We start from the raw sequence: 23176 nt of genomic DNA, 5'->3' as shown, positions 1-23176 counted from the left end.
TGGAGATAGGAAGTCCAGGAGAGAACCCAGAGAAAGTTTGTGGATGCAGATGCCATAACTGAAGAAAGGAGTAACTGACATAATTGAGTTTAATGTTAAAACCGATATAGAAAATCGTTGCTGAAAAGAAGGAAGAACAGTGAGAGAAGTAGTGAGGCTGGAGGATGGCTCCGGGAAGGGGAGCGAGGAGGGGCTGTGTGTGCAGCAGGTGTTTAAGAAGAGAAGCCGTTGTGCGTAGAGCACGAAGGGCGTGTGAGGGCGACGTGGTCTCTCCTCACACGGGATTCTCAGTCGACAGTCGCCGCCTGTGCTAGTTATTTCCACTGAGCTGGACAGATGACTGGTGGTGCAAAATGGAGCCGGTTCAGAGGGAAAGGGCGAGTCTGTCCATCCTCGGGCCGCATGCCCCCGGCGTCCACAGAGGTTACGGCTCTGGGGACCTGGGCACCGTCCATCCGAGGGATTTCTGCAGTGCCTGTCCTGGGCCAGTGATCAAAACATGAGGGAGGCGGGGAGGAAGGGGTCGTGGGAGCACCAAGGGAGGGTAACCATGCTCGACAAGAAATGTACTCGTCGCTTCCTCGCGGAACTGTAACCCCTCTGCACAGCAAATTATTACCAAAAATGAGGGTGGAAGAGGGATCTGCCCCTGTGCCTGGCACAATCCCTCAGAATGACCAGCGGTGGCTTCCTGAGCAAGGATCAAAGGAGCAGAAGGGAGAGGGCTGTCTGCTGAGATCACACTGAGCGTCAGGAAGTGGCCGTGAAAAAGAAAACTGGGAGAGAGATCCAAGATGGTGATGGTGAGGCTTCGAGCAGAGAGCCAGTGCATCCCAAATGCAGGGGGGTCCAGGCAAGCCATTATGCAAATGGAGCGAGAGGGGTTAAAGGCTGAAGAGTCCTACAAGTAACGACACTCCAAGGCCTTCTCTCCTGTCAGCCCCGAGTTCATTACGGGGAGATGATTAGAATCCACACTGCAGAATTAAGAGGCATCCAAATGGAGAACCGGCTGGAAAACAAAAGCAGAATTAATGAAGGGCCCTAACCTTTAAGTTCAACGCATATTTAATTCTGTTTGCCTGAGCAAAACTTAAATATAAGGGAAGTAATTTATTGTTAAAGCCTTGCAAAGTACAATGATTCTTTTGTTAATAAGCACCGGATAAGTAAAATCTCCTGCTTTATAAATGTCATAGATTAAAAATGGATCGCACAAATAATTAGAGCAATGACGATTCTATGATTTTTAACACAGATCCTTTTACTCCAGCATTAATTTTCTTTTTTAATTTGACAATTTCGTTTTAATTATTTTGAACTTTACAGAACTGTTCACATGTGCTACATCGGAAAGCCTTGCACAGACACTGGAACAGTGAGAATCTCTGAAGGTTTTCTGATGGAGTGGACGGGGTAAACCTCACTCACAGAAGTGGTAGGAGGACAATTTTCTCTGAACAGTTGCTGCGTTAGGCCTTTCCTCTTGAAATGAAGGCTGTTCATGCATAAGTGGCCCTCATGTTTCGAATCAATTATCTCTGGTATTTGCAATTAGCGTGCTGGTCACTTCATAGTTGCTTCGAATTCGAAATGTTCAGATTAGGTGGAAAAAAATTTAACTCATTTGTGACCTTTAACATGAAGAATGTGTCTTCCCTCGATTTTAGATTATTGTGGGAAGTAATTCAATTTTACATGTGAACTGGGGGCAGAAAGTTAGGTCGTGCAGTGTTTGGGAGAAGATGAATATTTTATAATTCATTAAATATTCTCCTAATTTTGCCACATAAATATTTCACCGCGTTCTCCCTGTCTCTGTGCGTGCCTGCCCGCGTCCACCGGCTGGCCACACCGAGCCCTGGCCCCCGCCCTGTGGGGTTTTGCCGTTGACCTTTCCTGTCCCACCAGGCTTCCCCTTCAACCACTTCTCCTGGGGGACCTCCCTCCCGGAAATCATGTCCTCTGGTCGGGGAGGGAGCTCGTGTCCAGGTGAAGGGTCAGTTAAACCTTCCAGTGGCCCTAGTACAAGGGATGTGACGCCCAGGTCTGCTGAGGAAAACACCCTGTGGCTTCAAGAGCTGTCTGGTGAGGACTTGCAGGAAGGGGGGCGCAGGAGGGAGGAAGGGGGAGGTTTGGGGAGAAGTAGGAAGAAAGACCCCAGAGGGGACACCTCTAGGTGTGGCCCCTAGCGCGGCTGCGGGGTGGAAACAGCTTAGAGAAGCCTTGAACGGAACGAGAAGATGCTGAGCTGCGTTTTCGCGTGCAGGGCCGGCGGCATCGCTGGCGCCCGCCTGGGGGGTGGACGTGGTCGTGTGCCCGCCTTTGAGAACATGTTTATGTGAATCCCTTTCAAGGCCTCTACTCGGAGCTGAGATGATTGGGTTCTGGAACGTTCCGCTTCTCTTTCCCCCCCACTGCCTCCCCCCAGCTGGAGGTGGAGAGTTAGGTCAGATAAAATAGAGCCAGATGTGAGGAGAAAGCAATGTCGGGGGCTAGGGAAGACCAAGAGGAGGCCATGACTCCCTCCAGCTTCTGGATATTTAGAAAAGTGACCAGAAAACAAACAAACAAACCTTACTACAGCCACTCACACAGCGCACATTTATGGTCAGATTCCAGATTGTTCTGGTGCTGAGCAAGTGAGTGATCATGGCTTCAAGGAACAGAGCTGCTTGCTGGGGCCGGTGCAGGCCGGGGAGAGCAGTGCAGGGATGTTAAGACATTGTGTTTTGCTCTGGGCCGGTGGATAAACTCTTCAGTGATGAGAATGGTTAGATGCCTGCATCATCAGGATGCATTTTCATGACCTTGAGCGCTACGCCTGGTGACCTTGAGCGCTATGCCTGGTGACCTTGAGCGCTATGTCTGGTGACCGGCTGATCTCTGGAGGAGCTGTGTGTCTGGTATTGGTTTTTTTTTCCAGTTGTATGGAGGGAAACATTGGGGGAGTACTGGGGGCTTGCTTTGTGCTCGTATGCTCACCTGAAAGGCGGGTCGTGCCTCAACCTTCCCGTCGGCAAGAACAAGCGTGGTGATTTCCTCACAGCCTTCTGCATCAGCCCTGGAGGCCCAAGGCTGGGGCTTGGAGGGAGGCCTTGTCTGGTCCCGGGCTCCACCCTGGCAGCTCCTGGGATGGGATTGCAGCTAAGGCTGCGTTCCACGAGTCACAGAGAGCGGCCTTTGCAGTTCTCACAGCACAGGCCCCGGAGAGGCCACGGCCACAGCCATCTCTGGTCCTGACGCTGACCTCTCCGCCGTGAGGGAGATCCTGAGGTTTCTGGAGAGGGCTAGAGGCTGGTGTCCGGCTCTAGGAAGGCCGGCACCCGGCAGCCGTCCTGCAGCGCCTTGGGTTTTGAGTGTTGCAGAGAACAGAGCTGAGTTCCTCGTGTGGAGCAGAGAGCCGTTCTGAGACCAGCAGCTCCACGCTGGGCCTGGGCCCGCGCTGGCCGAGGCTCCTGCCTCCCCCTGCTTCTCCCCGGAGGCTGACTCGGTGACGGTGCACTGTCACCAGCGACCGCACACCCGTCCAGCCATCCCTGCCACCATCTTGATGACGTGACAGCTCTTGAAGGTTCCAGGGCGAGCAGGAAGTGTGTTGTGGTGTGTGCATGGAGTCACACGCTGGAGTCACTGTCCTCATGCTAGTACAAAGCCTGGGAGAGCGATGACCGCGATGTTTGAGGCCAGAGGGAATGACCTGTGCTCGTTCCCGAGAGTGTATTTCTGGCGTGGACATTGGAATTGGACAACTGGCAAATGGCAGAGAGAGCTAGATGGATGAATCAGCCGACTCTGTGAGCCATGTGTCCTGTCGGTCGGTGTGTTCCCAAAGTTAACCGCCTGCAGGTTGAGCGTGACAAATGCTGCCACAAATAACTTAAATGTTTTCCAAACTAAAGTTGTGAGGAAAATCCTCCGAAGGAAATGCTCACTGTAGTTGAAACCGCACATCATTTTGGGCGATGTTGTTTTCACTTGAAAATTCATGTGGTAACCTCGGGAGGGTGTTGGTGAAATGTGCGACTCCTTTGTAAATAGCTTTCCATATGAAATGTGATAGGTCTTTTGGAATTGTCCAAAAAGCAATCTTGAAACTTCACATATGGTTAAAATGCACCCATGATGTTTGTGCACCTTCCCCTCCCCCCCCCCCCCCCCCCCCGGGCTGGGAGAGCTGATGGCCTCAGACAGCTCTGCCGTCCAGAAAAAGGCCACGTAAGCCAGGACGTCTTTCCCCGCAGGACACAGACGTCTACGGACAGCAGGCTAGAAAGGTGCACGGTGACGCACGGACCGAGGCTGACCACAGGCCCTCAGCTCGCAGGATTTTCAGTTTCTTTTCAGATCCTCACCAGTCCTCTGTTGTTTTATGAGTAAACACAGGTCAGCTGTAAGTATTCATCATGCTCTTGAATAGAAAAGTAATTTTTTCAGCAGAAGAACTGTGCAGAGGTGTGTGCTGGCTCAAGGTCATTGGGCGTGAGTTTTCGCTGATGGGTCTCCACCCTCCCAAAGTCGCCCTGGCCGTCTTGGGTCTAGGCGGCGACCGGGATGCTGTCAAAAGCACTTTCCTAAATTCTAGATTTTCTGCAATCAGGTTGTCTCCGGTGAGGCCATTATATAATTGGTGGCTTGGAGTGGCCAGCAGATCCTTTGGACACCAGTGTGAATGGAAGCCTTCTAGGTCTCCTAGGAGAGGAATGTCTTTCTCAGGACAGGCTCAGTCATTTCTCCTTGGTGTTAAAAATGAAGGCATTATTTGGAGCAGGCTAAGGGCTAAACAATGTCAGCCGATTAAGTGGTTTGCTTCCCCGTTATGATCTGCTTCTGCTGAGGGATATCTGAAAGCAGGAGCCTTTCTGAATCAAAGCCAAGCAGACATGAGGAGGTCTGTAGACCCCCAGATCTCAGCCTCCTGAGCAGCTGGGGTTACAGGTGTGAGTCTCGACACCTGGTGGAGACTGGCTCTTTTTTTGAGTGATCGTAGAGATTCTGGGGTGCATTGATTACTATCGGAGATTCACTTTTGGTTAATGAAAGCATAAATCTATTTTTACATCAACAATAAACACACGTTAGCAGTCTGATGGGTCAGCTGACGTAATTATTCTGAGTGCATGGATAGCAACTTTGTATCACCAGAAAAGGTGCATCTAATGTTACATTTCTATTTTTTCTCTTTTAAACAGATTTCGTATCAAAAGAGTTTCAATATGTGTGTTTGTGTAGCTGTGCGTGAATTTGTACATATGCTTTATAATCTACTGACTGAAGATTTCCTAGTGTTTATTTCTTTAAACGATCACTTGTTGTTTTAACTTCTCTTTGGAGATGGTAATCTCACAAATGTAATCTATAATTATTAATTTTCATAGTTAAATGTTTAGACAAAAACATGTTACAAGAAAAATGCCTATCAATAATTTCACAAGACAAGTCTGTTTTTCTTTTCTCCTTGCTAGGCTCTATGTTGTTCCTTTGCGTCGTCTCTGATTGTGGACATTCTATCACGCTGCTTCTCTTTTTGTCTTTTCATCCCAGTGCCTGTCTGATTCTGGGTCGTGTAGTATAACAGTATTTTTTTCAATGTTATGATTGTTAATGGGCAGAATTTGCAATAGTGTCTGTGCATAGTGTCCACTTACATTATGAGATGTTCTTCTGCTTACATGGTTTACATTTTTATAAAAGGAGAGCTAACTTTGACCACATTTTTCCTTTTCACTGTTTATTTTTTTCTCTTTTTGTCAGTTGTATGGCTTGAACTCTGGGCCTGGGTGCTGTCCCTCAGCTCTTCAGCTCAAGGCTAGTGTTCTACCACTTGAGCCACGGCACCACTTTGGGTTTTCTAGTGGTTAATTAATCTCATGGACTTTCCTGCCTGGGCTTGCTTTGAGCCTCGATCCTCATATCTCAGCCTCCTGAGTAGCCAGGATGATACGTGTGAGCCACTGGTGCCTGGCTCTCACTTTTTGTTGTTGTTGTTGTTATTATTATTATATTCTTCAGGACAAGACCCAACCAATGGGATTTTGAGTATTTGATGAAGAAGTAGAAGTAGAAACCCTGAGGTTTCCCTTTTTGTAAATATTGTTAGCTTTGTGTTTGACGAGTCTCTACTTCTTCAGTGAAAAATCAAGTGATCACATCTAGAAGTCGTATAGGAATGATGGACTGATTCCAGCTTGGAATGTAAGGAAACATAAATGAGCAGAAAACATGAATGTCCTATTGCTCTGCTCTGGGGCCTCCAGCAGGCGGACGAGGGAGAAGAGTGAGTGACAACAGGAACAAGATGGGACAGAATTAAAGGGCAGGAAAGATGCATCTAGTGTGCTGTGGCATGTTCACGCTAGAAATAATTTTCAGTTAACTGACTCTTCAGCAGTGCCTGGCTTTGTGAGCCCTGCATCTCTGCTGGCTTCCTGGCAGGGTGCTGGTGACCCCCTAACCCTCGAACCAGGGGATCTTTCACCGGCTCCAGCCTCCTGCCTGTCACACAGCCATCCCCTCGCGTCGGCTGAGTGAAGGTTGTGCCCTGCTGCCCAGCTCCTGGGCGTCCTGCTCACCCCGGGGCCCTGCTGCCCAGCTCCTGGGGTGCCCTGCTCACCCCAGGGTCCTGCTGCCCAGCTCCTGGGGTGTCCTGCTCACCCTGGAGCCCTGCTGCCCAGCTCCTGGGCGTCCTGCTCACCCTGGAGCCCTGCTGCCCAGCTCCTGGGCGTCCTGCTCACCCTGGAGCCCTGCTGCCCAGCTCCTGGGCGTCCTGCTCACCCAGGGGCCCTGCTGCCCAGCTCCTGGGTGTCCTGCTCACCCCGGAGCCCTGCTGCCCAGCTCCTGGGGTGCCCTGCTCACCCCAGGGTCCTGCTGCCCAGGTCCTGGGGAATCCTGCTCACCCCGGAGCCCTGCTGCCCAGCTCCTGGGCATCCTGCTCACCCCGGGCGTCCTGCTCACCCCGGGGTCCTGCTGCCCAGCTCCTGGGCGTCCTGCTCACCCCAGGGCCCTGCTGCCCAGCTCCTGGGCATCCTGCTCACCCCGGGGCCCTGCTGCCCAGGTCCTGGGCATCCTGCTCACCCCGGGACCCTGCTGCCCAGCTCCTGGGGCGTCCTGCTCACCCCGGGGTCCTGCTGCCCAGCTCCTCGGGTGCCCTGCTCACCCCAGGGTCCTGCTGCCCAGCTCCTCGGGTGCCCTGCTCACCCCAGGGCCCTGCTGCCCAGCTCCTCGGGTGCCCTGCTCACCCCGGGGACCTGCTGCCCAGCTCCTCGGATGTCCTGCTCACCCCGGGGCCCTGCTGCCCAGCTCCTGGGGCGCCCTGCTCACCCTGGGGTCCTGCTGCCCAGCTCCTCGGGTGCCCTGCTCACCCCGGGGCCCTGCTGCCCAGCTCCTGGGGTGTCCTGCTCACCCCGGGGCCCTGCTGCCCAGCTCCTGGGGTGCCCTGCTCACCCCAGGGCCCTGCTGCCCAGCTCCTGGGGTGCCCTGCTCACCCCGGGGTCCTGCTGCCCAGCTCCTGGGCATCCTGCTCACCCCGGGGTCCTGCTGCCCAGCTCCTGGGCGTCCTGCTCACCCCGGGGCCCTGCTGCCCAGCTCCTGGGGTGTCCTGCTCACCCCGGGGTCCTGCTGCCCAGCTCCTGGGCGTCCTGCTCACCCCGGGGCCCTGCTGCCCAGCTCCTGGGCATCCTGCTCACCCCGGGGCCCTGCTGCCCAGCTCCTGGGGCGTCCTGCTCACCCCGGGGCCCTGCTGCCCAGCTCCTGGGGCGTCCTGCTCACCCCGGGGCCCTGCTGCCCAGCTCCTGGGGCGTCCTGCTGCTACCTCGGTCGGGGTAATTAACTTCGGGCTCCCACTGGATCTTCCGTGTGGGGCGGGGAACCTCTGCCCGGCGGCTGTGGGCCTGCGTCAGACGGCACGCGTGGACGGTCGAGAGTCCAGCCACCGGTGGGGTGAGCTCGGCCCAGGGTTCTGATGACAAACGTGTATAAGCGTCTCTCACCTAAAATACACCACCAGGTTGTTGTACGTGGTCTCCGCCAGGTAGGCGCCCCTCTGAGAGCTGTGTTCTCGTCTCCTGCCCCTCCACTCAAAGCCTGGCCTCGGGGTCCCCCGGTCCTGTCGGGGTGTCCCAGTGTTTGTCCTGGCCGCAGGTGCCGGGGACCCGGGAACGGTGGTGGCGGCGCTGGTTTGCTCCCTGTGAAGGGCTCTTCCCGTCAGGAAGAGGAAATTCCTGGAAATCTGAACTCCTGTCTCTGCTCTGCTTGTGTTTCCCCGTCCCTTCTCGGTGTGCTCCATTCCTTGGCCTGCAGTCTGGGTCCTGTTTTTCTGTGCGGTTTCTGTGTGAGTTTATCCCCCGCATCCTGCACAGGGACGGACGGAGTCCAGGACAAACCTTTCATGTGAACCCCGTTAGTGCTTAGTCGGCGCGTCTTGGTGACGGTGCGGGGCGCCTACACGCGGACCCTGCAGGTCAACAGTCATGATAGCCACCCAGGGAGAACACGGAAGCAAAGCCGGCCGTGGCAGCCACGCGCCTGGCCGGCTCCCGCCCACCGCCCCCCTGAGCAGCTTCTCTGCGTCGCCGCCTCCGCCCGACTCGGGTCCCCTTCCTTCCCACGCGACCTTTGCCGTCATCATCTCAGATGACTGCCTACGGGAGGTTCTGCGTGTCCTCTGCACAATGTCCCCTTGTCTGCCGGTCCTTCCTGAGGCTCGCTTTTGGTGGGTTATCTGTTCTCCAGCAGGGATTTGACAATTTTCTATGAAAATGGGGAGCTTTCTGTCCGTGTGTATTTCATGCATTTGAAATTTGAGATGACCTTATTTTCACAGAAATTCAATTACATCTATAGTAATGATGAAGTCTTTCATAATGGACGACCAGTTCTGTGGCGGATTGATGGTGCAGGCTCACAGCGACTAATTCGCCTCGACAAAGTATTTTCATATAAATTGCGTTTGACTAATTAAATGTGTTAAATTTACACCCTTATTAGTACTAAGTTGTTGCTTTATGGCGTTACACATTCACTGAGAAGAATCAATGACCAAAACCCCTCACTAAGGCTGAAGGCAGTAAAAAACCATGGTCATAAGTACCAAAGAACAGACAGAGTCGTAAAAATAAGTCATGATTGGGACCTGTGTTAGAGAGCTATGAATTTGTTTACTCTCAAGGTAATTTTTAAAACATGGAATAATTTAGTAAAAGCCACAGGTGAAAAACAGCAGAAGGGGATTTCAAATAGGCCCTGATGTGAGATTCCTCCATTTGCACGGCTTAGATTGCTCTGTAAGTCGGGTTACAGAGCTTTGTGTCAGCTCAAAGACGTGGTTTTTAAACGATATTAAGATGATGACTGCTGGTTAAAAAAGATAATTGAAAAGGGGGAAGAAAGCGAAACTCATCTATGATAGTATTCTAAGTTTTAGTTTTAGTAATAGAATAAGTGATATTATTTTGAGTGTGTAGTAATTGTATAAGGGGATTTCTTTTTGATGTTTCCATACATGCATATAATGAGCTTTGATCAAATTCATCAAATCTACTCATCTTTCTTGCCTCTCTCCCTCTCCCTTTTATTTTTAATAGTTTTAATGGTTTTTTTCATGCTATTATATATAGAGAGATAGATAGATGTTAGTTAAAAATAGAATATGAAGTCAGTTATCTCTCTATATAAATTACACACACACACACACACACATATATATATATATACATATATATATATATATATATAAGCTATAACATACTTTTCAATATGTATCTTAGCTAATAAGGGAGAGAGGAAAACAGCAGTTGGTAAATTGATTAGAAAGACACCTGTGGAGTGGAGCTGGAGGGGCCAGGCTGCTCTCCCTTGGGACGAGGGTCCGGGCAGACAGACACTGGGTCTGGCGGTCCACACTCGCTCCAGAGCACAGACGCCAGGCCTTGCCCAGTTGGAGAGTCCAGTGAAATTGAAAAGCCAGAATCCTTAAACATGCTCACTCACGCATGGAATAGACACATAAAAGAGGTTATAACCAACAGGCACCTGTGCTCACGCCTGTCAGCCTAGCTACTCAGGAGGCTGAGATCTGAGAACTGCGGTTCAAAGCCAGCCCTGGCAGGAAAGTCTATGAGACTCTTCTCTCCAATTAGCCACCAGAAAACTGGAAGTGGAGCTGTGGCTCAAAGTGCTCTAGGAGCTCTAGCCTTGAGCAAAAAAAGCTCAGGGACAGCACCCAGGCTCTGAGTTCAAGCCCCAAGGCTGACAAAGAAAAAGGTTATGACCAAATCCTTGCCTTTGTGAAGTTTTGAGTTTTCAGTGATATCACCAGACAGTCCGTGGACAACAAAAGCCAGATAATTCAAATGCCTTCTGGAATAAAGCACTCTGAATTCAATCTGTGTAGGATTCCCATGGGAACAAACAAACAAAGGAAAGAAACTCACCTGGAAATTAGTGTGCAATCTCCAATGCAAAAACCATGCTGAATAAGCTTCTGCAGAGAAGTGCACACTTCGATTTATAAGATGGTGAAATGCTAAGACGTGAAGTATGGTTACACATAAGTAGATTCAAAGTATGGGAATGAAAAGTCAAGTGATACAATGCTACCAAAAATGACCAGAACTTAATAGACACAAATACTTAGCAAAACTTTACAGTGCATAGAAAGAAATAGTTGAGCTGAGCTGAGCGTGGAAGGGTGGACACAGAACGCACTGAGTCACTCGGAAGAGTCACAGAGAGTTAAATAACGTGAGAGCAGATGGACAAACTGCTGACAAGACAGTGTGACACAGAAAGTTCAAAGACCTCATGAAAGGCACAATTTCTGCAGACTTTCTGGTGTTGAAGAACATCTTGATTTCTTATGTTTGTGAATCTTGGGTCCATCCAAAGCAGAATGAATAAAAATAAATCCACATCTAGACAGGCTTTCGTGAGGCACAGAGCATTCAAGAGAAGTGTGTGGTTTAAGAGCAACCAGACATAAAATACTATTTATCAGAGATCAAATTTAGTAAATGCACCAGTACAATTAATGGGAACAAATGACAATGAAAAGAATTAAAATACTGGGAGAGCATAAATAACAACCTATAATTGTGTACTAAATTGTTAGCTGCATTTTATACCCAGATCAATATTTACTAGGGAAATGGTCGTGAAATTAAGTATACTCCAGGAAAATGAACACAATGCGCAGTGAATGCAAACAAACGCTTCCCCAAATTTATAGGAAAGGTTTTTGTGCCTTGGGAAGAAAGAAAATGAGTGTTTATAGAGCAGGGCTAGGAAGTAAACAGAAACTGAGCGAAGGAGCTGGAAATGGGGGCTCCTGTAAACCAACAGTGTCTGAGAACAGTGATAATCACAGCAAATGCTCAATTCCCATGCTGAGGAGCTGTGGCCAGCAGCTGTCAATCCTGGCCATCCCATCAGTGGAAGGGATCCACGCACTTCCTGCTGGAGGACTGCCGTGGGTTTGGGCGTGGCTAGTGGGAAATGTGGATTTGATGAAAAGGAGAAGACATTAAACATGGAACTGACGAACATCACCATGGGGAACCGGAAGTTAACCTTTCAGAGGGCCGCTGAGAAGCAGGTTTAGGACGTACACCCCGCGTCCTTGTACCAGAAGGGTGGGGATGGCGCTTCACTGCAGGATGTGTGGTGGGAAGAGTCGATCCCACGCAGCCCCCTGCTGCCGGGGCGTGGCGGAGCCGCCTGGCGGAAGGCCTCCAGCGAAGGTGGACAGGCGTTGGAACGTGGAAGTGCTTTGAGCAGACACTGAAGCCGTGAGGGCAGGAAATCAGCTGAGTGCTGAGAATACTATTACGGCATGCGTTTCATACCTGTATCTTTTTAGAAGACCTTACTTGTTTTTAAGATTAGCTTTAAGTAGTTGTACAGAGGAGGTGGCGTAGAGCTCGGCAGTTTACAACAGCAGTGCCTCTGGACCCCCTTGACCCGCCCCTCGCCCCTTGCCCTTACTCAGTGAATGCCTCTGGACCCCCTTGACCCGCCCCTCGCCCCTTGCCCTTACTCAGTGAATGCCTCTGGACCCCCTTGACCCGCCCCTCGCCCCTTGCCCTTACTCAGTGAATGCCTCTGGACCCCCTTGACCCACCCCTCGCCCCTTGCCCTTACTCAGTGAATGCCTCTGGACCCCCTTGACCTGCCCCTCGCCCCTTGCCCTTACTCAGTGAATGCCTCTGGACCCCCTTGACCCGCCCCTCGCCCCTTGCCCTTACTCAGTGAATGCTTGACTGCGTCCTCCCCCCCCCACCTTCCTCCGCCCCCTCCCCTCAGCCCTACACCCCTTTCGGATATGCCCATTTCCTGGTGCTGATTTTGTTGGACTTTGTCTTTCTACATAGCATCTCTTGTGTTCCGTTTAACTCATGTGTAACCACCCAAGGCATTTGCTTATACATTTATATGTATATTCTGTCTGCCACAAGTGAGGGAAACCATGGAACTTCCATGTCTCTTGGTCTGGCTTGCTTCACTTAATATAAATCTTCTTGTATCCTTAAGAATGGCACCTTGCCTGATGGATGAGTAGAATTCCATGGTGTGTGTCCCCACGCATTCTTGGTCCATCCGTCCACAGGGGGACAGCTGTCTCTAACCGGGACACTGGCCGCAGCTTTCCCTGCCTGCCGTCCGCTCACGCCAGCTACGCAGACCACCGGGACCACGCCGCGCAGCCGATGCAGGAAGGAGGGGTCCCGGGGAGGAAGTGAGGGCCTCAGCCCTCCCTCCTGACCTCACCTGCTGCAGCCTCCCTGTTGGCTCTCTTTGTTCTGGCAAAGAAGTCAGCAGTAGCCTCCCATCCCCACGTTCTCCTGGGAAGGGGGATGAGATCCCTCTCCCAGCTGTACCGGTGTGGCCGGGGCGGGGCGCTGGCAGGCAATGGGGTCGTTTGTCTCCCCTGAGTTACGGGAGGAGGCTTTCCAGACAGAAGCCTCAGGAGGGCGAAGGGCAGGCGCCGGGAGGCAGCAGGTCATCTTGCTTAGAAGAGGCCCGCGTGCGTGAAGTTGAAATCAGGAAACGGAGCTAAGGTAGAAAGACCCGTGTGAATCCGTTTACCATCAGAACATAAAAACCGCCTTGCGTCATTTCTGCGGCGTGTCACCGGGAACTTCAGTGACGAGGTTCCCACTCCATTACTTTGACCTGTCGTCAAACACACCCTTCAGTTAATTGACACACACCGTTAACTAATTACGACTGTGACACGTGTAACACAGGTAGGGGCTTGGATTCCTCACTTTATTGACTAAGTTTTCTCAGACCATTTTATACTTGAAAGCTAAACACAGAGGCGATGCCGGCCGCAGCCGTCAAACCCTTCAGTACCTCACCCACACCTGCATCTTGCTTTGCTGCCCTGCGACTCTGCAAATGTCTCTGTCAGTTCCCAGCATCAAAAGGAAACGGAAGGGGAATATATTCTCCGAGTGGCTCATTAGTACAGGAAAACTGCACTGGAGAGCAGATGGAAGGAAAGCGCCGCCCCGTTCTTATGGTTTCAATTCCTGTGAGTTCTGAAAACCCGTTAGGTATTACACACACAGCTAGATGAACTGCCGTGTGCATCTCTCACACTCCAGGTACCGTGTGATGTATTAGTAAAGGATCCTTCAAAACATTTACACGTGTATCCATGATGCTGTATGGGCTGCTGCATGCATGCGTACAGACATGCACACACGTGTGTCTCGCATCTCCATGCTGTATGCACGTGTGCACACCCACATATGTGTCTCTTGTATCTCCATCATCCATGCACATGTGCACATGTACATGCATGTGTGCCTCCCACGTCTCTAGGCCATGTGCATGTGCGCACATGTACTCGTGTGTCTCCTGTCTCCACGTGTGTGCACACGCACAATGTGTCTCCTGTCTCCACGTGTGTGCACATGTACACGTGTGTCTCCTGTCTCCACGTGTGTCTGCACATGTACATGTGTGTCTCCTGTCTCCACGTGTGTGCACATGTACACGTGTGTCTCCTGTCTCCACGTGTGCGCACATGTACACGTGTGTCTCCTGTCTCCACGTGTGTGCACATGTACACGTGTGTCTCCTGTCTCCATGTGTGTGCACATGTACACGTGTGTCTCCTGTCTCCACGTGTGTGCACATGCACACGTGTGTCTCCTGTCTCCACGTGTGTGCACATGTACATGTGTGTCTCCTGTCTCCACATGTGTGCACATGTACACGTGTGTGTCTCCTGTCTCCATGTCTCTGCACATGCACATGTGTGTTTCCTGTCTCCACGTGTGTCTGCAGATGTACACATGTGTGTCTCCTGTCTCCACATGTGTCTGCACATGTACACGTGCGTCTCCTGTCTCCACGTGTGTGCACATGTACACGTGCGTCTCCTGTCTCCACGTGTGTGCACATGTACACGTGTGTCTCCTGTCTCCACATGTGTGCACATGTACACGTGTGTCTCCTGTCTCCACGTGTGTGCACATGTACACGTGTGTGTCTCCTGTCTCCACATGTGTCTGCACATGTACACGTGTGTCTCCTGTCTCCATGTCTTTGAACATGCACACGTGTGTCTCCTGTCTCCACGTGTGTGCACATGTACATGTGTGTCTCCTGTCTCCACGTGTGTGCACATGTACACATGTGTCTCCTGTCTCCACGTGTGTGCGCATGTACACGTGTGTCTCCTGTCTCCACATGTGTGCACATGTACACGTGTGTGTCTCCTTCTCCATGTCTTTGCACATGCACACGTGTGTGTCTCCTGTCTCCATGTCTCTGCACATGTACACGTGTGTGTCTCCTGTCTCCATGTGTGTCTGCACATGTACACGTGTGTGTCTCCTGTCTCCATGTATGTGCTGAACCTGCCCACGTTCAGTCCCCAGGAGCAGGTGCATGGCGGCTGAGCCACGCGACCTTTCTGCCCTGGCCGGGCGTCATGGAGATGGCCTCAGACACTCCCCTGCAGCTGTCTGCCAAGATTCTGTTCCCTGGGAGCATCAGACCCAGTGGAAAGCTGGCAGGACGGGGAGGCGGGGAGGCTGCGGGCTGGAAGCCCATGAAAAGACATGTTCGTAAAGATGTTAATTTTATAAACACACAGTTGTCCCTGAAAGTAATTAAAATTACTGTAGGAGTTTTAGAAAGTATTTGAACACATGAAGCACATAGGAATCCACAAAGCTTCTAAACTGGAAACCAGTTAAGAATCTGTAAAAATGTGCATATGCTTAATCAAGCGCAAATCTACAATATGCAGCATTTTGCAGAAATTTGTTAATAAGGGATGATACATCATTTCAGGAGAAAATGTCCTAGTATCATTATACTTAGTATGTGATATTCATAAACTAGATGTAATTTATCTAACCACACCCTGGCACTGTGAGACTGGCTAGTTTCCATTTTTGCTGTAATAAACAATGCTGCATTGAACATTATATGCATAAATTATATTCACGAATTTCTATACACATCCTCAGTCATTTCTTTAGGATAAATTACTACCAACAAAACTGCTGTGTCGGAGCATATGCATATTTTATGTACTTACGGTTTATAACTGTAAAGTAACAAAAATGCTTTATAAACAATGGGTGCTTAACTATGAAAATGGAATAGAGGTGTGCATTCCCGCTTGACCCCACACTTCAGAGACAATGTGATTAATGGCCCTAAAGTGACTGTCCCACAAATCTCCAATGGCATTCAAATACACTTAAATATACAAAAAACGCGGGGAGAGCCAGGGTGAACAAACACAACAATGGTGCTCACTGGACACTAAGTGGAAGATGAGCTGGCCACTTGCGGGTGGGGATGGGGGAAACGGAGAGAGCCAGGGAAGGGGAGACATGGCTCAAAAGGATGGGACTCCCTACTCATTGCCTGATTCACATACTGTAACTCATCGCACAAAAACCCTACAATAAGAATACAGTAAATATACAAAATGAGAAAATTGTGGAAGAATACCGATCACAGCACTGCTGGTGAAGGTAGAAACAATAACTGTAAAGAATGGGCTACATCCCCACGTTATAAAATACTACTACGTGGGTATGAAATGGAGGTACGTATTTCTGGGCTCTTAAAGTACAGTGCATCTATGCATCTAACCCCTGCGCTAATAAGGATAATTGTGTACACTTACGACGACTTATTAAAAAGGCTATTAATAAAGTCTCCATCTCTTTCTATATTGGATGCTCTCACCCTACTAGACCTGCCTGTTGGCTCATTAAATACTATTGTTGTATCATTCAAATTCTTCCAACCATTCAAATTCTTCCAATCTTCTCAATGCAGGATTCTTATTCAGCCTTACCTTTTAAAAATAATCGTTTGGGATATGTGTACATTTCTGGAAGATCTTCTGAAATTTCAGAATGCTGATATACATACCTCCACAGAATAATGATGGGTAAATTATTTTGTTCACAGGTAGAGAAAATACAATGCTGTAAGTAGGCTTTGAGAATTTTTATTTTTATTTTTATTTTTTTGGGTCCAGTCGTGGGGCCTGAACTCTGGGCCTGGGCGCTGTCCCTCAGCTCTTCAGCTCAAGGCTAGCGCTCTACCACTTGAGCCACAGCGCCACTTCCGGCTTTTTTCTTTTTGTTTATGTGGTGCTGAGGAATGGAACCCAGGGCCTCAGGCATGCAAGGCAAGCGCTCTACCACTGAGCCACCTTCCCAGCACCAAGCTTTGAGAATTTTTTTTTTTTGCTTTTTATTTTTATTTTTATTGTAAAGCTACTATACAGAGGGTTACAGTTACATGAGTGAGGTAATGAGTACACTTCCTCTTGAACATTGTTACCCCCTCCATTGTTTTCCCCCTACCATCCCCTCCCTCCCTCCCTTCCCCGAGGTTCTTTTTTTTTTTTTTTTTGATTGTGATTAAATGATTACATAATTTCAAAGTCACAAGTTCATTCTAACTTCCCTGGAGCAAATTGTCTACCACAGTCTGTAATATATAACAGTGTTCACATGTTATATACCATATTTGTGATCAGCACCATGGGGATATTTAGTAGTGGTTCAACCAGATGAGCGGGAGTTCTTTGTTTCTTAAGTCCTGTTAGTTTTGTCGTATCACCTAACCTTTTGGATTTAGCATCCACTTATCAGGGAGACCATGTACCGTTAGTTTCTTCGTTCTTGGCTTACCTCGCTTAACATGATTCCTTCTAGCTCCATCCATTTCCCTGCAAATGCCATTATTTTGTCATTTCTAATGGCTGCATAATATTCCATTGTGTATAGATACCACAATTTTTGGATCCATTCATCTGTGGTGGGGCATCTAGGTTGTTTCCATATTGCGAACAGTGCTGCAATAAACATGGAGGTGCACGTGTCCTTGTATATTGGTTCCTGTTGTTCAGGGTAGATGCCTAGAAGTGGTATGACTGGGTCGTAAGGGAGGTCAATCTTTAGCTTTCTAAGGACCCTCCAGACTGCTTTCCAAAGTGGTTGTATAAGTGTACATTCCCACCAGCAGTGTAATAGGGTTCCTCTTTCTCCACATCCCCTCCAGCATTTGTCGTTGGCTGATTTGTGGATGTGGGACATTCTGACTGGGGTAAGGTGGTATCTCAGGGTTGTCTTTATTTGCATTTCCTTCACCACCAGGGATGATGAACATTTCCTCATGTGTTTCTTTGCCATTTTTATTTCTTCATTTGAGAAGTCCCTCTTTAGTTCCCTTGCCCATTTAGTAATTGGTTTGTTAGGTTTGGGAGGGATTAGTTTCTTGAGTTCCTTGTATATACAGGATGTTAACCCCTTGTCTGATATATTGCTGGTAAATATTTTTTCCCAATTAGTTGGTTGTCTTTCTAGCTTAGTTGCGATAGATTTAGCTGTGCAGAAGCTTTTTATTTTAAGGTAGTCCCATTTGTCGAGTCTCTCTCCAACTTGTTGTGACCCTGGGACTCTGTTCAGGAAGTTCCTTCCTGTGCCTATTAGTTCAAGTGTCTCTCCTACTCTGTCCTGCAGTAGTTTCAGAGATTCAGGTTTAATGTTAAAGTCTTTAATCCATTTTGAGTTGATGTTGGTGCATGGTGATAGGCTGGGGTCCACTTTTAGTTTTCTGCATGTGGCTGCCCAGTTTTCCCAGCACCAGCGGTTGAAGAGGCTGTGTTTCTTCCATTGTATGTCTTTGGCTCCTTTGTCGAATATCAGCTGGCTGTAGGCCTGTGGATTTATATCTGGATCTTCTATTCTGTTCCATTGGTCTTCGGGTCTGTTTTTGTGCCAGTACCATGCTGTCTTTGTTATTATAGCTCTGTAGTAGAGTTTGAAGTTCGGCATGGATAGCCCTCCCATATTGTCTTTATCCCCTAGAATTGTTTTGGCTATTCTAGGTCTTTTGTTGTTCCATATAAATTTTTGGACTGTTTTCTGTATTTCAGTGATGTACGTCATTGGGATTTTAATAGGAATTGCATTGAATTTGTATATTAGTTTTGGAAGTATTACCATCTTTACTATATTAAGTCGGCCTATCCAGGAACATGGGAGGTCTTTCCATTTCCTAGTGTCTTCTGCAATTTCTTTCTTTAACTTTTTATAGTTCTCGTTAAATAGTTCTTTTACATCTTTGATTAGGTTAATTCCTAAATATTTTATTTTTTGAGAGGTTATTGTGAATGGGGTTGCTCCCTTTATTTCCCTCTCTTCCTGTACGTTATCAGTGTATAGGAAGGCAACTGATTTTTGTGGGTTTATTTTGTATCTTGCTATTTTGCCGAAGTGACTTATGATTTCTAAAAGTTTGGGGATGGAGTTTTTGGGATCGTGGAGGTATAGTATCATGTCGTCTGCAAAAAGGGATAGTTTAACTTCTTCTATCCCTATGCGGATCCCTTTAATGTCTTTTTCTTGCCTTATTGCCCTGGCTAAGGGTTCTAGGACTATGTTGAAGAGGAGTAGAGACAATGGGCATCCTTGCCTTGTTCCTGTTTTTAGGAGGATTGGTTGTAGCTTTTCCCCATTAAGTATAATATTGGCTATTGGTCTGTCATAAATGGCTTTTATTGTTTTTAGAAATGTTCCTTCTATTCCTATTTTCTCCAGAGCTTTTAGCATGAATGAATGTTGAATTTTATCAAAGGCCTTTTCTGCATCTGTGGCGATAATCATGTGATTCTTGACCTTGGCTCTGTTGATATGTTGGATTACATTTATTGACTTACGTATGTTAAACCATCCCTGTGTCTCTGGGATGAAGCCTACCTGATCATAGTGTATTATTTTTTTTATGTGTTTCTGGATTCTGTTAGCTAGAATCTTGTTAAGGATCTTTGCATCTGTGTTCATCAAGGAAATTGGCCTGTAATTCTTTTTGGTTGGGTCTTTGCCTGGTTTGGGGATGAGTGTGATATTGGCTTCGTAGAATGAGTTTGGGATAGCTCCCTCCTTCTCTGTTTCTCTGAAGAGCTTGAGGAGTATGGGTATTAGTTCTTCTTTAAAGGTCTTATAGAATTCTGCTGTGAATCCATCTGGTCCTGGGCTTTTTTTTGTTGGACGACTTTTGATAGCTTCCTGTATCAAGCTTTGAGAATTTTTAATGCAAAAACAAAATTAAAATTGTTTGGAGGTGTGACCTGGAGTATGTATTTAAGATTTCCTAGGTTCGTGTTGACTCAGCCTGTAGGAAAAATGGCACACACGGCGGCCCCCCTGCTGTCACGTCGACAGAAGGCTTGGGAAAAGGAAGTGTGCGGGGTGCGATGCTGACCCGGGATGGGCGTCAGTGAGTATTATTTTGGGAATCCCACCCCTGACCAGCACGAGCCTGACATTTATAACTGTCCTAAATAATTCAACAGGAGCGTCGACAAGGTTCCCGCGCCTTCTGGGGTGGGGCGTGCCGTTCTCCTCAGAATTCAGCCGTCGGGCCAGGCCTGCTGGGGCTCCTGGGCCAGTCCAGCGGCGTCGGAATCGCACTTGGTGCCTGTGCTGGTCCTGCCTGACTCCCTTCCTGTCCTGGCCCTCGCCATGTCCTGGGAAGGCCGCGGTGGCTCGCTCCCTCGCTCTACTCTAAACTGCGCTAGCCAACTTTATCTCTGTCTCAGTTAATAGCTAAAAATATCCTTCCGAGTCTTCTTCCTGCGTTCACTAAGATCAGAGCACGAAGCCCGGTCAACCATGAGATCATGAAGACAGTGCGGGAGCCCTGGCGGGCAGAAGGAGTTGGCTGTTCCTTATTGAAGTGTGGTGACTCGTCATTGACCTGGTCTTCTCTCAGCGTGCTGACACGCCCCTTCATCTGAAAGAAAGAATTTCCATCAGCTCAGCTTCGTGCCCGTCGGTGGGCTACGTCCTCCACGTTACTTATTCATTTGTGCGTATGACAGTGGTAAAGGTATTTAGTGCTAGCCATCGCCAAAGGAATTCCTTTGACTTTTGTGTTGTTTTAGTGAGTAGATATCCCTCATAATGTGAAATAGTACAGAAAATTTTCTCCAGATTTGCATAAATGAGGAGGAAATGTTCGTGTGTCACTTAAACATAAAACATTCTTATAGGGAGCAGTGCCGTTCAACCTCAAAGCGCAGTCCTAGAACAATGTCACGTTCAACCTCAAAGCGCAGTCCTAGAACAATGTCACGTTCAACCTCAAAGCGCAGTCCTAGAACAATGTCACGTTCAACCTCAAAGCGCAGTCCTAGAACAATGTCACGTTCAACCTCAAAGCGCAGTCCTAGAACAATGTCACGTTCAACCTCAAAGCGCAGTCCTAGAACAATGTCACGTTCAACCTCAAAGCGCAGTCCTAGAACAATGTCACGTTCAACCTCAAAGCGCAGTCCTAGAACAATGTCACGTTCAACCTCAAAGCGCAGTCCTAGAACAATGTCACGTTCAACCTCAAAGCGCAGTCCTAGAACAATGTCACGTTCAACCTCAAAGCGCAGTCCTAGAACAATGTCACAGAAAGGCTGTTGCACGATTGCTCCGTCCCTCTCACGCATGTGTGATATGTCATCTATCACGCATCACACGTTACACGCATGCTACGTACATCTTACACACGTGCCGCACATGTGTTACACGTGTGTTGGTTATATTATGTAATCCCCATGTATTCAAAGTAAGAATTTAAAGACAGTTGTCCAAAAGCGCAGGTCTGGAGAGAGGATGGTGGTGTGACGGGAGGCGGGACTCTGCTGCTTTGAGTCTGCAGACAGCTTCGGCTTCTCCGCCGTGCAGCCCTTTCCGGTTGCTTCTACCCCCCAGCTACACCTCGGCAAACAACAAGACGCCGCAAATAACAAGCGACCTGTTTTTCAGGGGTGAAAGTTTGGTCAAGTTCAGCTTTGCGCTTGACTCAGGCAATTCTGAATTTTGAGAGTGTGAAGAGGTCGCAGCGGGCACCTCTGTGTGTCGGGGTGGTTCCATGCTCCCCTGCGTCTCCACACACCGGGGACGTGGGAAGCCCGGTCCTGGGCGGGATTACGCCAATTAAAAATACAACGAGTCTAAGTTGAAGACTTATTTTTATGTTTTCTCCAAGGAAATATAATTGAAATATGACGTTCATCCATATGGCCCCTGGATCTTTTCACGTGGAAGATGAGGTTGGAATGTGAGGCGCGTGCGTTCCTGAGAGCTTAGAGGGCATTAAAATAGTAAAAAAACGAGAACAGATCCGAAGAACCACAGGAGAGTCATGTTCCCACTCACCAACATCGTAGATTATACTTTAGGATACTTTAAAAATAGAGGTGCGTTTCAGCGTCTCCTTTTTGATTCTCTCAATGCACGACTCCACAGTAAAGCAGGACTTCAGGCGCAACTTCATGAGATGACCTGGTCACTAGACTCCTAGCACAGGGCAGGGCTCCGTGCCTGTGTCCATGCCTTTCACACCTCGCTAAGCACCACAGCCACCCGCCAGCCTGTGTCCCTGCAGATCGTGCGTCCCATTGAAAGGCACTCTGATGTAGTGAGGTCCAGCCACACCCTGAATGGATTCTCCAGGAAATTCTGAGGACGGTGTCCAAAAGAGAGGAGAGATGAAACCTTCTGTCTAGTTGCTATGCTGTATTTCGTTGCTATGCTGTATTTCGTTGCTATGCTGTATTTCTGGGCCGTGACCCATCAGATGGATCTCCAAGAACTTCTCAGAAGGAAAAGAAGATGTCAGTAATATAATCCCATTGATTAGCAGATGCATTTTGATTTTGGAGAATTTACATGGATTGGTCATGAAAAATTCAAATTATTTTATCACTTACGTGTATCACGTTTGACATCAGCTGGATAGTGGATTTAAACGTTAAAGTTTAATACGTGCTTCATCTAACGGATCTCATTTTATTTGCACACTACCCTCTGTGCCAAGTGTTTCGATAGGCATTTGCTCTTACTGTCTTGTTGAGTTTTGATAAAAGCCTGCTACCCCGAATGCAGGGTCTTTGAACAGTAACGGATTCCTGTGCTCTGTTCTGTGGATGGACGGGGCTCAGCCGGGCTGTTCCCCTGGGGGACGTTTCACGCAGCGGCAGGGAATGCTGGCTGGAGCCGCCATGCTCACGCCAAGGCGCGAGTTGACTTTGATCCCGGCTGGCTCTCGGCTGAGTAGGCAGCTGGGCCTGGCTGTCGGTGGCCTGTGGGCCTGGCCTCCTGCCTGGGGCGGGTGCAGAGCAAAGCCTTCGTTTTCTGAGATGCAGTCGTCTGAGAGCTGTAGAGTGGAGCCGTCGCCTTCCTCTTGTCCAGGAGATGATTTTGATGGTCCTGTCATCGCCCGGCTGCCTGCGGGCAGGCCATGGTGACCGCGAACCTGCCACATTCCAGGAGGATCTACAGGCCGCAGGCGCGGCAGCCCCTTCTGAGGACTTGCCGATTCCTACTTGTTATCTTCTTAAACTGGTTAAGAATCTGGGAGGGATGCTGTCAGGCAGGCCAGTCTGGTTCTTTTGCTCACTGACAGGAGCCGTGGGCAATCCGTGCAATCCTCGGCGGCGTACTACCCGACAGTTCACCCTCGGAAAGGTGGTGCTTCCTGTGGCCCGGAGGGGAGGCGGACATCTGTGTCCTCAGCCTCTGAGCTCACAGAGCTCACTGGCTTCCCCGGGTGCTCCTCCCCACCCCCCACCCAGCTCCTGGGTAGAGCACTTCCGCTCCTCCTCCCAGACGGCCAGAGCCCGGGAACACGA

This window comes from Dipodomys spectabilis, unplaced genomic scaffold, assembly GCF_019054845.1.
Source record: "Dipodomys spectabilis isolate Male_0828 unplaced genomic scaffold, ASM1905484v1 ptg000559l, whole genome shotgun sequence".
In the NCBI taxonomy this organism is placed as follows: Eukaryota; Metazoa; Chordata; class Mammalia; order Rodentia; family Heteromyidae; genus Dipodomys; species Dipodomys spectabilis.
This window is presented reverse-complemented; position numbering follows the sequence as displayed.